General features: G+C 52.7%; 1 long non-coding RNA gene across 2 annotated transcripts in view; it reads right to left on the bottom strand.

Moving 5' to 3' along the window:
* Nucleotides 1–5,506, bottom strand: part of LOC144230594 (uncharacterized) — an 11,057-nt gene extending 5,551 nt beyond the window's left edge. The window contains exons 1-3 of one of the 2 annotated variants that reach the window (XR_013334806.1): nucleotides 5,163–5,506; nucleotides 4,913–5,056; nucleotides 1,511–1,741 (exon numbers count right to left, since the gene is read on the bottom strand). This is a non-coding gene — a long non-coding RNA (uncharacterized LOC144230594). Of the gene's footprint in view, nucleotides 1–1,510; nucleotides 1,742–4,912; nucleotides 5,057–5,162 lie in introns of those variants that run through there. The other variant, XR_013334807.1, reaches the window with a different exon arrangement.
* Between the last annotated feature and the right edge of the window lie 7,821 nt (nucleotides 5,507–13,327).

Raw genomic sequence — 13,327 nt, 5'->3', positions numbered from 1 at the left:
ATTTGCAGGTGTTTTTAGGATAAGGTTGAAAGGTCTTCTAAAAATACTCTATTTCAGTTTCTTTTTTCAAATTCTTAGTGGAACCTGTGACTGTTAGGGTTTTGTATTCAGGGGCTGAGATGGGGGCAATTAGTCACAGAAAATAGCCCCTGGGGTGCCTGGGTGGCTCAGCTGGTTAAGTGTCGAACTCTTGATCTGGTCAAGCTCAGGTCCTGATCTCACAGTTCTTGGGATCGAGCCTGCTTGGGATTCTCTCTCTCCCTTCTCTCTCTCTCTCTCTCTCTCTCTGCCTCTACACTGCTGGTGCTGTCTCTCTCTCTCTCTCTCTCAGAATAAATTTTTTTAAAATTCTAATTTTACCCCAATGCCCTGGGAGTGATGTGCTGATGGCGCACAGGCCCCAGGGGAGCTGGTGGGGCTGATGGGCCCCAGGGGAGGGGCCCGTGGCTCTGAAACTGAAGGAACCCAGGTGAGGTCCCTCAGCTTGTATGGGTGGAGCTAGGATTTGAACCTGGACTTCCAGCTATAACTTGCAGGGGCTTCGCTGCAGAAATCGTCCTTTGGGAAGCCTTCCTCCTTTTAGAAACTGTTTTCCTATCTGTCAACTGGGTTTGTTGGGATGTGTGAGTTTGTCAACATGGATCACTGCGTCAAAGCTGGGTGGCGGCCCCCAGGTTGGGGAGAGGGGCTGGGGAGTGGCTAAGAGTCTGGCACTGNCTCTCTCTCTCAAAAATAAATAAATATTTAAAAAATTTAAAAAAATTTTTTTGATAAAAAAAACAAAAGAAGGATTAGGAGGAACTTGACGGAGGAACAAGGGGGAGAAGAAGGGCGGAAATGGTGGGGGAGAGGGAGAGAGGCAAACCATGAGAGACTCTTGAATGCTGACAAAAACTGAGGACTGATGGATGTGGGGGGAGGGGGGATGGGCATGGAGGAGGGCACTTGTGGGGATGAGCACTGAGTGTTATGTGGAAACTAATTTGACAATAAACTATTAAAAAAAAAAAAACAAAAAAAAAACAAAAGAAGGAGCATCCATCATGGGGTAGAGACCGGCACTGGGCATGTGCAAATAGGGGCAAACTCCCCAAACACTACGCAGCTGAATCCCCAGGAAAGTGAGTGGATTTGAAAAAGTGCCCCGAGATTCTTCTAGAGGGACCATGGATGCCTGGAGGGTGGGGCGGCCCGTCAGGTTCTCTGTGATGCCAACTGTACTTTATGAATTCTTAGCCGTGCTGGATAATTTTCTGTGTCAACTTCACTGGGCTACAAGGTGCCCACATATCTGGTTAAACACGATTTCTTTTTTTTTTTCTTTTCTTAAATAGTTTATTGTCAAGTTGGTTTCCATATAACACCCAGTGCTCATCCCCACAAGTGCCCTCCTCCATGACCATCACCCCCCTTCCCCTCTCCCCCACCCCCATCTGCCCTCAGTCTGTTCTCGGTATTCAAGAGACTCTCATGGTTTGCCTCCCTCCCTCTCCCCAACTATTTTCCCCCCTTCTTCTCACCCACGGTCCTCGGTTAAGTTCCTCCTAATCCTCCGATACGTGCAAACATATGGTAGCTGTCCTTCTTTGCCTGACTTATTTCGCTCAGCATAACACCCTCAAGGTCCATCCATGTTGCTACACAGGCCAGATTTCATTCTTTCTCGTTGCCATGTAGTATTCCATCGTATAGATAAACCACATCTTCTTGATCCTTTTCTGGGTATGCCTGTGAGGTGCCTCTGAAAGATATTAGCATTTGAATCCATAGACCGAGGAGAGCAGATTACCTGCCCAAAGGTTGGCAGGCATCGTCCCATCCATGGAGGGGCTAGTAGAACAAAAATGTGGAGAAAGGCTGAATTTTGTTTCTCCGTCTGACTCCTGAGCTGGGAAATGAATTTCCTGCCCTTGAACTAGGACTCACGGCACTGGCTTCCCTGGGTCCCCAGCTTGCAGACCATGGGACTTCTCAGCCTCTGTGATGCGCCAGTTCCTCATACCAAATCTCTCTCTTCCTCTAGACCTACCTTTCCCTGTACCCGTAGCTATCTCTCTCTCCAATATCTCTCTCCCCAACCTTTCACTTCCCCCTTCCCGGATTTGGTTTTTCTCCTTACACCTGTCCCCAGTGTGCTACACATCTTATGTGTCCCTCTGTTTGTGGCCTGCAGTCCGCCTAGAAGGAATCTCTCTGAGGACAGGGATTCAGTCTTAATTTATTCAGGGGTCACTCAGGGCCCTAGGTTCGTGCTGGTATACAGCAGGAGCTAAAACAAATATTTCTTACATGAGTGAACAGATAAATTCATAGACGACAAAATGCTTCCACGTGTATCCGTGGATATTTGGATTCGCTGGATGCTTCACTCCACCCCCCACCCTCGGGGTCACTCTCGGTCGGCCTCATTTTGCAGAAGAGAGAGAGACAGAAACATAAGACGTTGATTAGCTTCCCCAAGATCTCTGGATCAGGACCCAGCTCATGGCTCTGCCTCCCAGTTCAGTGCTCTTTTACCCTAGGCTGGTGTCCTGGTGGGAGGGCTTCCTGTCCACCAGCTTTGCACATGGGCCTGGACTCAAGGAGCTGGAGTCCAACCCCATGGCCCAGGGCGCTAGCGAGCTCCTCCCCCATCCAGCGCTGACCTTGCATCGCCTCTCGAATCTCCCTAGTTCAGCAAGGCATCGATTGCACGACACGTTGGTTAAGATATTACATTTGGGGGGTGTAATTATTTCAAAGGCAATTAGGCATTCAATATTTCTTATTCTGCCTGCCGGTAGGAATTAATAGAAAACCTTTCAATCAGGAACAATTGCAAAACAATTTCTGACCCCAAAGATAATCAATATTACCCAGCAGAGCATTCTTCTATCTTTGGGAGGCTGTTCATTTCTGATACCTTTACAACCAGAGGGGAATGTGCTATTTCCATCTTCATCAGAAGCCCCTGCCTGCATCCTTTATATACAGTCTTTAAAAAGACACAGAAATCTATATGGCTTTTCCTTCCTGTCTGTCTCCTCAGTCCTGGAGTGCTGCGCATAGTCATAGAGAGTCCTGCCCAGTGGGACAGTGAGCAGTGTTCACGTCGTTACTGCTTTGCCCTGAGCCTCTGACCAGACTCTCCGGGCCCTGCGGTGGGAATGGACCCTTCCCCGTGCCACCAAGTGACGCATCCTGCTGGTCCCCCAGACCAGTGCCTTCCCAGGAGCACCTCTGAAGGAGTCGCTGGTATCTTTTCTCCCCTCTGCCTCAGTTTCCCTGCAGGCCCAGTTCCAGGGCTGGCCTCTGCCTCAGTTTCCCTGCTATCGCAAAGACTGCTGTTCTACCTACTTGACAAGGTCCCTGACATCCTGTCCAACTCTTGCTGGGCTCCTCCCCAGGGTGGGGGCTACGTGTATGGGGTAGGGGTACTCGGAACAAAGGTTTGCTGTTGGCTTCTGTTCTATCACCCCCCACCCCATAATTCTGTGTCCACATCAAGTTCTGCTCCTAACTCTGCAGGAATTGTGAGGGGAACTCAAATAATGGCAATCAGTAGAAGGAGGAAGATTTTTCATATGCCAATAGGAATGGCTGATCTCAGACCTCCATTTACAGACAACATGGTAGGGAAGACTATCGGGCAAAAAGGTCTGTGGGAAGTGCAGAGAATGTTCTAGAACAAAGACGTCCTTTGCATATCTTGGATCTGAGGATCTCGTTTTCACTGGAACCAATGTAATTGCTACACTTCCAGCCTCTACCGGCTGAGGGAGTGCGGAAGACCCATATCTTTGGTTCATTTGCGATGCTGGCCACATAGGTGGCTGTCTTGGAGATGCTGTGGGAGTTTCGGAAGCTGATGGGAAAATGACCACATGAGTGCCTCTCAGAAAGGGAGAAGGGGGACCTATGATCTTTAAAGCCTTGACGTCGGGGACAAATGGCCAGGGTAGCCTCAGGAATCCGGAATCCACTGGCGCCTCACCCATGATCAGCTTGTGAGGACACGGATTCCAGAGGGCTGCCACCCATCTTAATTCTCTGCTTCCGAGTGCTCCGAAGAGCCATGCTCCTCCCCACTGCCTGACATGGACTTAACAGCCCCCACCATATGACAGTGGGGAAACTGAGGCGCAGAGATGTGAGGTGATTGTTTCATGGTCACCCAATCAGAAATGGCAGAGCCACAGTATCTACTCAGGTACCCATGACCGCGCGTGCTCTACCCAGCAGAGACGCCGAAGAGATTTTAGGATGACGCCGCACAAGTGTCCCGTGAGGGCACAGAACATCCGGTGGTCCATTTACAGAACATGTAATGAGCATTCGGGATAACAGTAGGCGGCTGCCTCAGGCCACGTGGCTCATCTGAGTAGTGTGCATGAGACCCAAGGTCCCAACTTTGCGATCTGTTCTAGTGTCTAAAGTCCCCACACGGGTACTTCCTGGGCAGTGGGCTTCTGGGAACTCCCATGGTGTTTCCTGGGAAAGTGAGTAAGGAAGCGATGGCTGTGATCACGTGGGGGTGTTTCCAATTAAACAAGCTCTCCAGTGACCATGTGCTTCCAAGTCAGGCACGGTGCTCTCTCCGAGGGCCATGAGGGGATGGGCACTGTGCCCTTGGGGGGTGTCCTATGGCCTTGGGTGCCTGATGTCCTTCCTGGCCGTGGCACGCTCTCAACGTCTAGATGGGCAGATGGGTCCGTGTGTGGTTTCCCACAGCCAGCGAAGGTTCTTTGAAAAGGTGGGGTGGGGGTGGGGGGTGGGGGCTGGAGGGTCCTCAGCTCCTACCAGATCCCAGTCCTTCCTGCTCTTGACTCCTGCAGAGCCCTTCAGAGCAGCCTCATGCTCTTCTACCAGGCAGTGTCCCTCTGTCTCTCTCGTCCACACATCCCTCCCTCCCTCCCTCTCTCCATCCACTCACCTGTCCATCTGTCCATCCATCCATCCATCTACCAGCACATTTTCTATCTGTCCTCCATTGCCCCCAGCTCTGGGCAGATGAGGAAGAAGAAGGGCCCACTCTTCTGTCTCTTTCGATGACCTTTGGTTGTGGATTTTCCAATCCCTAGATTGGGAGACACGGGCCAGTCACGAAAAGTGAATTCAAGCCCGACTGGCTGTCTCAGGGGGCTTCAAATCAGGCCAGGCTGGCGGAGAAAGACAAGCACTACCTTCAGCTGTTCCTGGAGGCCGCGAGGCTGCTCAGCCGAGCCGTCGTTACGACCCAGTGGACGGCGCGGTCTTTCTTCTCCTCAGATCCTGGCATCTCACAGCCAGCCATTGAGGGACAAAACCCGAATTGTCTGCTCACCTGGCAGCTCCCCCTGCACCCACGGCCCTCCTGGAACGGGCCTCCTCAGACCTTGTAGTCTTCCTGCTTGTCACTTTGGGTTTGCTGTTCGTTTTTGCCTGGGAAAGAGGACAATCAGCAGAATGGCTCCCTTGTGCTGAAAGTGACATCAGAAAGAGGCCATCAGAGCTGCTTCCAAGCTCCTCTCTCCGCTGTCACTCCCGGTGTCCGTGGCGCGCGGCCCCAGGACCAGCCCGGCTCGCCTCCTCTGCCCCCGAACGCGGGCGGTCACGTGGGGTGGGGGCGGTCACGTGGGCTCTGATGGCAGAGGACCTGCAGCTTGGCTTCTTAGGAGCTGGCTGGGCAGGGGTAATTGCCTAACATCTCTGGTCCTGGGTGTTCTCATCTGGGAGCGGGAAGAAGCCTGTATCTCAGAATCCAGTAAGGTTAAGGCACCTGAACAGTGCTTTGCACACAGAGGGCAGACAGCTCTTCTAGCCCTGGAGGGATCAAAGCCTTTGAATCCCAATGTCGAGGCGGAAACAGCTGATGAGGCCTGGGACCATCTCCTCCTTCTTCAGTTTTCTTAAAACAAAACAAAACAAAACAAAACAAAAGCTAATCACAAAAATCTTCTGCAAAGTGAATTGGGAGGAAATGTCTAGAGCCAGGTGCCCTGGAGGGAAAGGACATGGTGGGGAACTTTCTGGGCCTAACTTGCCGCTTGTTCCCCAGCACCCAGGGGGCAGGCCCACCTCCCCCTACCCTGGCAACCCCCCCTCCCCCAGGCTCTGCTGCATAAAAGGAAGGTCAGGAAGCAAGCATCACTTCTGCGTTCATTCAACAAACATCACCGGACACCCACTGTGTAACAGAGCTAAGTGCTAGGGATACGGAAGTGGATAAGGGAGGAGTCCAGCAGAGGTGGGGGCTTGCACGGACCTGACCCTCAGCAGCTGGGCCACAGAACAAGCCACATAACCTCTCTGGGCCTCAGTTTCCTTGTCTGCAAAACGGGCACAATAACCAGTACATACCTAAGAGGGAGACTATCAGGACTCGATGAGATGTGGTATGTGCGTGGAGTATTTAGATACTAGCCAAGAAATGACAGATGATGATGGTGATGACGGTGACCATGGTGCAGATGATGACGAAGCTCTTCCCCTTGGGAAAGTCCTAGGACACTATAGAGGTGCAGAGTGGGCGCCTGAGTTGCACTGGGGCTTGGGCGGCGGGCCTCTGGGGGACGTGGCCCTTGGTGGTGTAAAGAGGGAAGGGAGCTCACCAGGCCATCAGTCCGGATGGGCTCGGCTTCAGCTGCAGTCACCACAACCCTCAAATCTCGGGGCTTTGACACTTAGGATCTATTCTTGTTCACACACAGGCTCTGCCTGTCTATGGACTCGACATCCAGCTGTCCTCCTGGTAAGGACTCAGTGACTGAGGCTGCTTTTGCCTGGGGCCCGCCACCTCCCCGGCAAGCGCACGGAGCTCCCACCTGCTCTTCTGTCCCTCGGCCAGAACGCATCACGTGGCCAGTCTAACTTGCAAGGAGAGCTGGGAAATGCAGGGCAGTACATGGATAGTCAGGCAGCAATAAATGTTGGGCGTCCAGAGGGTGAGGTGGGGAGAGGCTCCCAGACTGGGGGAGCAATATATCCAAAGGCTCAAGGAAAAGGGGGAGAAGGGTGTCTGGGAAGCCGTGAGCAAGAGTGATAATGGGAGCAAGAAAGGAAAGAGGGGCTGGGGGCTGAGTGGTGGCAAGGATGCGCCAGTGGGTCGTGCTAGAGAGCTCTGGCCGCCATGGATCCAAAGGCTGGAGGCAAGGAGCCCCGCTGGAGGCCAGTGTGGACGGCTGCACAAAGGGAGGAGAAAGCCGAGTTGGGGCCACGGTCGTAGGGCAAGAGAGGAGGGGACAGGTTTTTGAGCTGTCAACGAGTAGAATCAAGGGACCCGCTGAAAGTCAAGGAGATGGGAGAGTTCGGGGCAATTCCCAGCCTCTGCACTTGAGTGACTGCCATTCCGGAGACAGGCATCAGGAAAGCAGCTTTGGAGATGAGAGCTCCGTGGTGCCTCTGCCCATGGTGCAGTGGGATACAGCGTTCCGGGCCAGGGAGAGAGACTCGGGCTTAAGAGTCATCAACCCACGGATGACAGCCGTCCTGTCTGCTCAGCCCACCTCCTTGGCAGACCCCTGCCAGGCACGGCTTGGAGGAGGCAGGGCAACCAGCCAGTCCTGAAGGAACAAAAGGAAGCCTGACAGATTAAAAGGCACCATGTGTTATCTCAGCCACTGAAGGTCTGATCAATTTCCAGTCTGCAAATTTCCAATGGATAGGGGGCGGGATTGGAAGTGGGACAAAAAATTGAGGTGCTAATTACGACAAGAGGAAGTACACGTTTAACACAGAGGCAACCTGGGGCACAGCCGGAGCCCAGCACATCAATAGCCTGCTTTGTGATCGGTGAGGTAATTGAAGCCTGATTAATTCCCCCCCATCCCCCACCGCCCTCCCCCTCTCCGTCTATAGTCCTTGGGGTCTAGACTCCACTATATTGTGAAGGGCTCCCTCCTGGAAGTGACTCTCACAGTGCATCCTCCACAGGCAGGAGCTATTCACAGGCGCATCAATAAAAAGCCTCGTGCATTATTAAGTAACAGAGGTAGTTTCCTTGTGCCCTGAAGTCATTTGCTGTTTTCTTGGTTGTACTGACATTCAAAGGCTTCTTTGAAGTCAGCATAGACTCAGGGTTCAGCCTCTAGGGAGGAGTCCCGTATCCCTGAACACAGAAGCTCGCTGAGGATGAATCACAGGTGGGATCTTTACAACTTAATCAACGCTTGCAGAGGATTCTAGCCATTTTGCAGACGGGTAAATGGAGGTGCAGAGGTGTTAAGTCATTTGCCCGGTTCACAGATGAGAGTGCAGCCAGCGACAGAGGTGCTGCTCTGGCTTATGTAAATTGCGGCGGCAGGTCCTCTGCTAGAAACGTAGGGGACTCCACCCAAATCGTCCCGCCCAAAAGCGGCCAGCATGGGAAATACACACTTGTCTGAGCGTCTCTGCCCTGTAGAAAGACCTGAGTGCCTTTTATTAAACAGAGGACCATTCAATAATAAATATTTCTCACCCAGGGCCCTGAGAAGTTACCACAGTTGGCTCCTGGCCCAGCCTGGCTGAGTCAGCAGGAAATTAGCCAAGGTGCAGAAAACCTTGTGTTCTGTGGTTTTGGTGTGTTGTCTTTTAAATACCAGGCTGGAAAGCAACAATGACTGAAAAACACACGTGAACGCCACCACTTCCGTGAGGCTCCGATCCCAGGGAAAACGGGTCAGGGTCCTGGGGTGCTGGGAACATCTCATGGGTGGAAGGGAAGATGCACGGACGCTACAGGGGATTCGGAAAGGTGTCTAAGACCTTTCTCAACTGCAGTTTCTTACCTATTAAATGGGTCGAAGAATGTCTGCTGCCTGGGGCTGGGGCAAGGCTGAAATTTCTGCAAAGTAAAGAGGGTTTTAGAGGGAGAGCATCTGCCTTGGATTCAGTCCTTTCCGTTACACTCCTTAGCCGAGTCCTCGAGCAAGACCTCTCTTCTTTGAGAACTACTGCTTCGTTTACAAAACGGGGTATTAGTATTTCCCATGTGGATCTTTCCATGCTAGGAATGGGGGCTCGAGGGACTGGACAAACATCAAGTTTAAATTGTGAAGCCCTAGGCATAGTCAAAGGAATATAAATATATATGTATATGTATTATCATATATAAAAAATATATAATATATAAGATACATATAAGATATATAATAATATATAATATCTATTGTTTGGCATTGCTGTTACAACAGTGTTGTGCCTGCACCAGACCCTGACTGGGTGTTCGTTCAGCTGTAGATGGGACCTTGTTTATCCGTGTTAGGCTTTTAGCCGAGATGGGGGGATGGCTTCTTGGTTGGGGCTTAACAGAAAAGGACTGATTTCTGTCGATCCCTTCACATGGTTAATATTCCAAATAAGAATTATGCAGTTGTTTCTATGAATAGTTGATTCCTCAATTCTTCAAATATCAGCTCAGCTCTGGGCTGAAGTGAAAGAAGAAATGATTGTTTTTGCAACGGCTCAAGCCGGGGACACAGCCGTACGTCCTGGTCGCAGCCTGGAAAGGAAGGCCTCAGTATGGTCGCCATAATGTGTGATGTAAGTGTCGGCGTCGGTGGTGCCTGGAGGGAGAGAGAAGCGCCACCCAGCCCCCCGTGGGCACCTGTGAGAGGCAGGCAAGGACCAGGGCTCAGGATGCAAAGGGTCCCCTCCCCCTGGTGCGATGATAGTGGGTCTTCCTGGCTCTAGAACGAGGGGAGGGCCAGGCCTGCCTCCCTTGCAGAACCCAGAGATCCCTTGGCCTCTTGGGTCCCGCGCTCCTCCCTCCAGAATTCTCCCTCCCAAGAAGCCAACCGGAGGCCAGATACATCACGTCCACCATGATACAGCCTGGTGCGGACCAGGAAATAAAAGGAGTAAACAAGAGATGACAAATGGCTCAGAGGACTATAATCATGACTTTGTCATCTGAAAACACTCATTGTCCTTGCTGGCATGTGCCACTCGTGCATAAATATGTGAATCGGGAGGAGGTGATGGGGGGGCTCCTCAGGCTCCTAAAGGGACCCCTGGCTGAGTGCTTCAGCTCTTTCAGTGCCATCCTGCTAGGGTAGGACTCTCAGGTGACGTCTGGCCAATTTCTGGGCTGGGGGGTACCTCGAACAGAGCACTGATTCAACTGGCAATGGCACCCGCCCCCCCGTCTCCTGCTCTGCCATTTGCAAAGCTGTGCACCTTTGACCAACTATGTGAGCCTCAGTTCTCTTACCTGTGACATGGGGAACTGTACACGTACCCCACCCCCACCCCCAGACTCTCACAGCTTATCCGGCGTCCTGAAGCCACGGGTATCTCTCCCGCAGTCTGATTGGGCTGACTCCCAACATGTTAGACAATTTTCTCCCCCTGGTTTAGTTGCCAATTCGAGATTTAAAAAAAAAAAATGGGGTTATTTCGCAATAAAACTCAAGCTTCTGACTCTCATGCTTCATCTCGCGGGAGCTCAGAGCCTGCTGCCTCCTCGGACGGTGTAAGTGCTCAGCCTGCACCGCTCCCCATCGGTGATCTGCGGGCCACTTTGGTGGTGTCGCAGCCTGAGGTGACGTCCGAGGCCCCCGGGCACGGCGCCTGGCACAAGGCCAGTGTGGGATAAACATCTACTTCCCCCGTTTCTGTGTAGCGGCGAGGCGGGGAGGGCGCCCTCTGCTCCTGGGGAGGGACCGGTCCTTCTCCTTCCCCCTTTCTCCTGTGGACTCTGTACCTCCGGGGAGTTGGCCCATTTTCTCACTCCGCCCCCTATCCGCGACAGGCGGGGACAGGCTGGGGACCAGGCCTCTGGGAGGTTCCGAGAGGTCAGAGGGCCTAACCCACCACCGACCGGAAGGGCTCTCAGCTCAATTCTGGATCCACGGCTCAGCTGTGAAGCCAGCCGCCTTCCGGTTCCACTGATGTGGCTCATGGATTTAAATCCCCAAGTCACACCTTGGCTGAGTACCCCGCCCTCAACCTCCTCAATGCAGACCACGCCTAAGACTNGAGGGGGAGGGGGGAACAAAAGGAGAAAAGCTTTTATTGGTCATTCAGTGAAGGTGGGGGTCCCAGGCTCTTTCCCAGGGCCAGCTTGCCGCCGAGGGGTGTGTGTGAGCAGTGTTTGGGCTGTTGGGTCTTGTGCGATGGTGGGAGGGGGGTTTAGAGAAGGTCAGGTGCTCAGGTAAGGGGAGAGGCGTCAGAGGTAGACTTGGAATCCAAGCTTTTCTTGTCTAAAGGGGCTCTCCGGGCTGCCCTGGGCTGTCTGTCCTTCTCTGCCTCAGGCCCTCCCCTCCCCCACCCCCAGACAGTACACCCACAGTGACAGATGGGAACACCTCAGGGTCGGAAGGTGACTCAGAGCTCCTCTGACGGCAAGGGCTAGTAGGGGTGCATGGATCCTGAATTAAATACAACTTACCGTGAATTCCTTATTGCTTTTCGCTTACTGAGGAAGTGATCAGAAGGATTTAAAGAAAATTGATACGTCTTCTTAAAAGCCCACTGAGCCCTGACCTTAAACTCTGACATTTGCCGACCTCCTTGTTAACAAGGGGAAGACACCCATCAGTCCCCTCGCTGGAATTGAATCTCCGTGTTTTCTCTTCATTGTATTTATGTTTTGAGAAACTTTTATGGCAAATGACAGTGGCTTTTCCATTTGGGAGGAAAGGGATCACACCTTAAAAACGCATTTTAAAAGCTCTTTTTACCATGGACATTTCCAAACTCAGACCAGAGGCTGAGATGGGTGCCCCACACCCCACCCTCCAGCACTGTTGGCCTGGGGCCGGCGCCATGTCTTTCTTTCCCCGACTCTTCCCACACTCCGTTATGGAAGCAAGTCCCAACTTTGTCAGTGTATGTCAGGACGTGAACTGCTTCTACGTGAGTGTGTGGGGACAACGGGGTATGTATACCATCGTATAGGGAGATTTCGATAAAGCAAAAGCGAAGGGCGGTCTGAATAACTGGGGCTTGGGACCCTTGCCGACTGGGTGCACGAGAAACCTGCCCAGGGTGGGCCCCGGCCCCGGGCCAGCCCCAGACATGGCACTTGGTTCTTCCCATCTGGATCCTTTCAGACTGGGGGCCTCCACAGGGCAGGGCTTCAGTCCTGGAGGCCCAGGTGGAGGGTCCCCGGACCCACTCGGGAAATGGGCTCTGAGGAAGCAGAGGCGTGCAGGAGACACTAGTCTATGGGACTTCCTGACACAGATGTCTGGCAGGCTGAACTCTAAGTGATCGCTTTCACCTTTGCCCCCAGTGTCACACTTGTGAATATGTCGGTTCTGTGGCAGAAAGGACCTTGCAGAGGAAGTTAAAGCCACTAACCGGTCAACCTTAAGATACGGAGATTATCTTGCGTTACCAACATCCTGCATTCTCCTTGGCGGACTCGATGTAACCCCAGAAACCCTCAAAGACAAGAAGAGAAAGGCAGAGGGGTTCCAAGAGGGAGAAGGACTTGAATGTTGTTGCTGTTTCGGAGGCAGAGGAGGCTGCATGAGAAGACGTGCGGGTGGCCCCCTAGGAGGAGAGAGAGAACCCCAGCTGACAGCCATTGAGGAAGCGGGCACCCCAGGGACCACAGAGAACTGAATTCTGCCAACAACCTGCATGAGTGTGCAGGTGGTTTCTTCCCCAGGACCCAGCGTGGCCGACACCTTGGCCTCATTCTCCTGAGACCCGTGGGCAGACAGCCCCCCAGACTTCCGACGTACAGAGCCGCAAGGTAACAGGTGGATATTGACTGAAGCCGCTACATTGGGGTGATTTGTTTCACAGCAGTAGAAGACCGATACAGAGAATGAGCACTTTCTGTCACTTCTAGTGATGTGTAATAAGGATGCTAATGACCCTTTGGTGAGAGCACAGTTTCACGAGATAACCCAGTTCTGTCTTGCATGTCAGGAGCGGGGGTGTGAGGCCCAGAGAGGGGAAGGGGCTCACCCGGGGTCTCATAGCAAACCAGGCAAGTCACAGAGTGCAGGACTCGAGCCTGGGGACCAGCAGTCCACTCACCAAGTGCTGCAAGTGTACTGAGCAAGGTTCAGCCGAGTTGGAGGGAAGCCCCCCGCCCGCTACCCCTGAACAGGGTGCTCACAGCCTTCTGGCACCTCATACCGCACCGCAGCCGCAGCCACACTCACACTAGGTTTTGTTCTGGGTTTTTGTTTTGTTTTGTTTTGCTTAGACAACAGAAGCTTGCCTTCTCACAGTTCTGGAGGCTGAGAAGTCAAAGACCAAGGTGCCAGCCAGGTCGATTTCATACTGATGCCTCCCCTCTTGGCTTGCAGATGGCTGCCTTCCGGCCATGTGCTCACACGACCTCTTTTTTGTGCATGTTTGGAGAAAGAGATCTCTCTTTTTTCCTTTTCTTCTAAGGCCACTGATCCAACAGGATTAAAGCAACAGC

The sequence above is a fragment of the Crocuta crocuta genome, unplaced genomic scaffold (genome assembly GCF_008692635.1).
Source record: "Crocuta crocuta isolate KB4526 unplaced genomic scaffold, BGI_CrCroc_1.0 scaffold466, whole genome shotgun sequence".
Lineage (NCBI taxonomy): Eukaryota > Metazoa > Chordata > Mammalia > Carnivora > Hyaenidae > Crocuta > Crocuta crocuta.
This window is presented reverse-complemented; position numbering and strand designations above follow the sequence as displayed.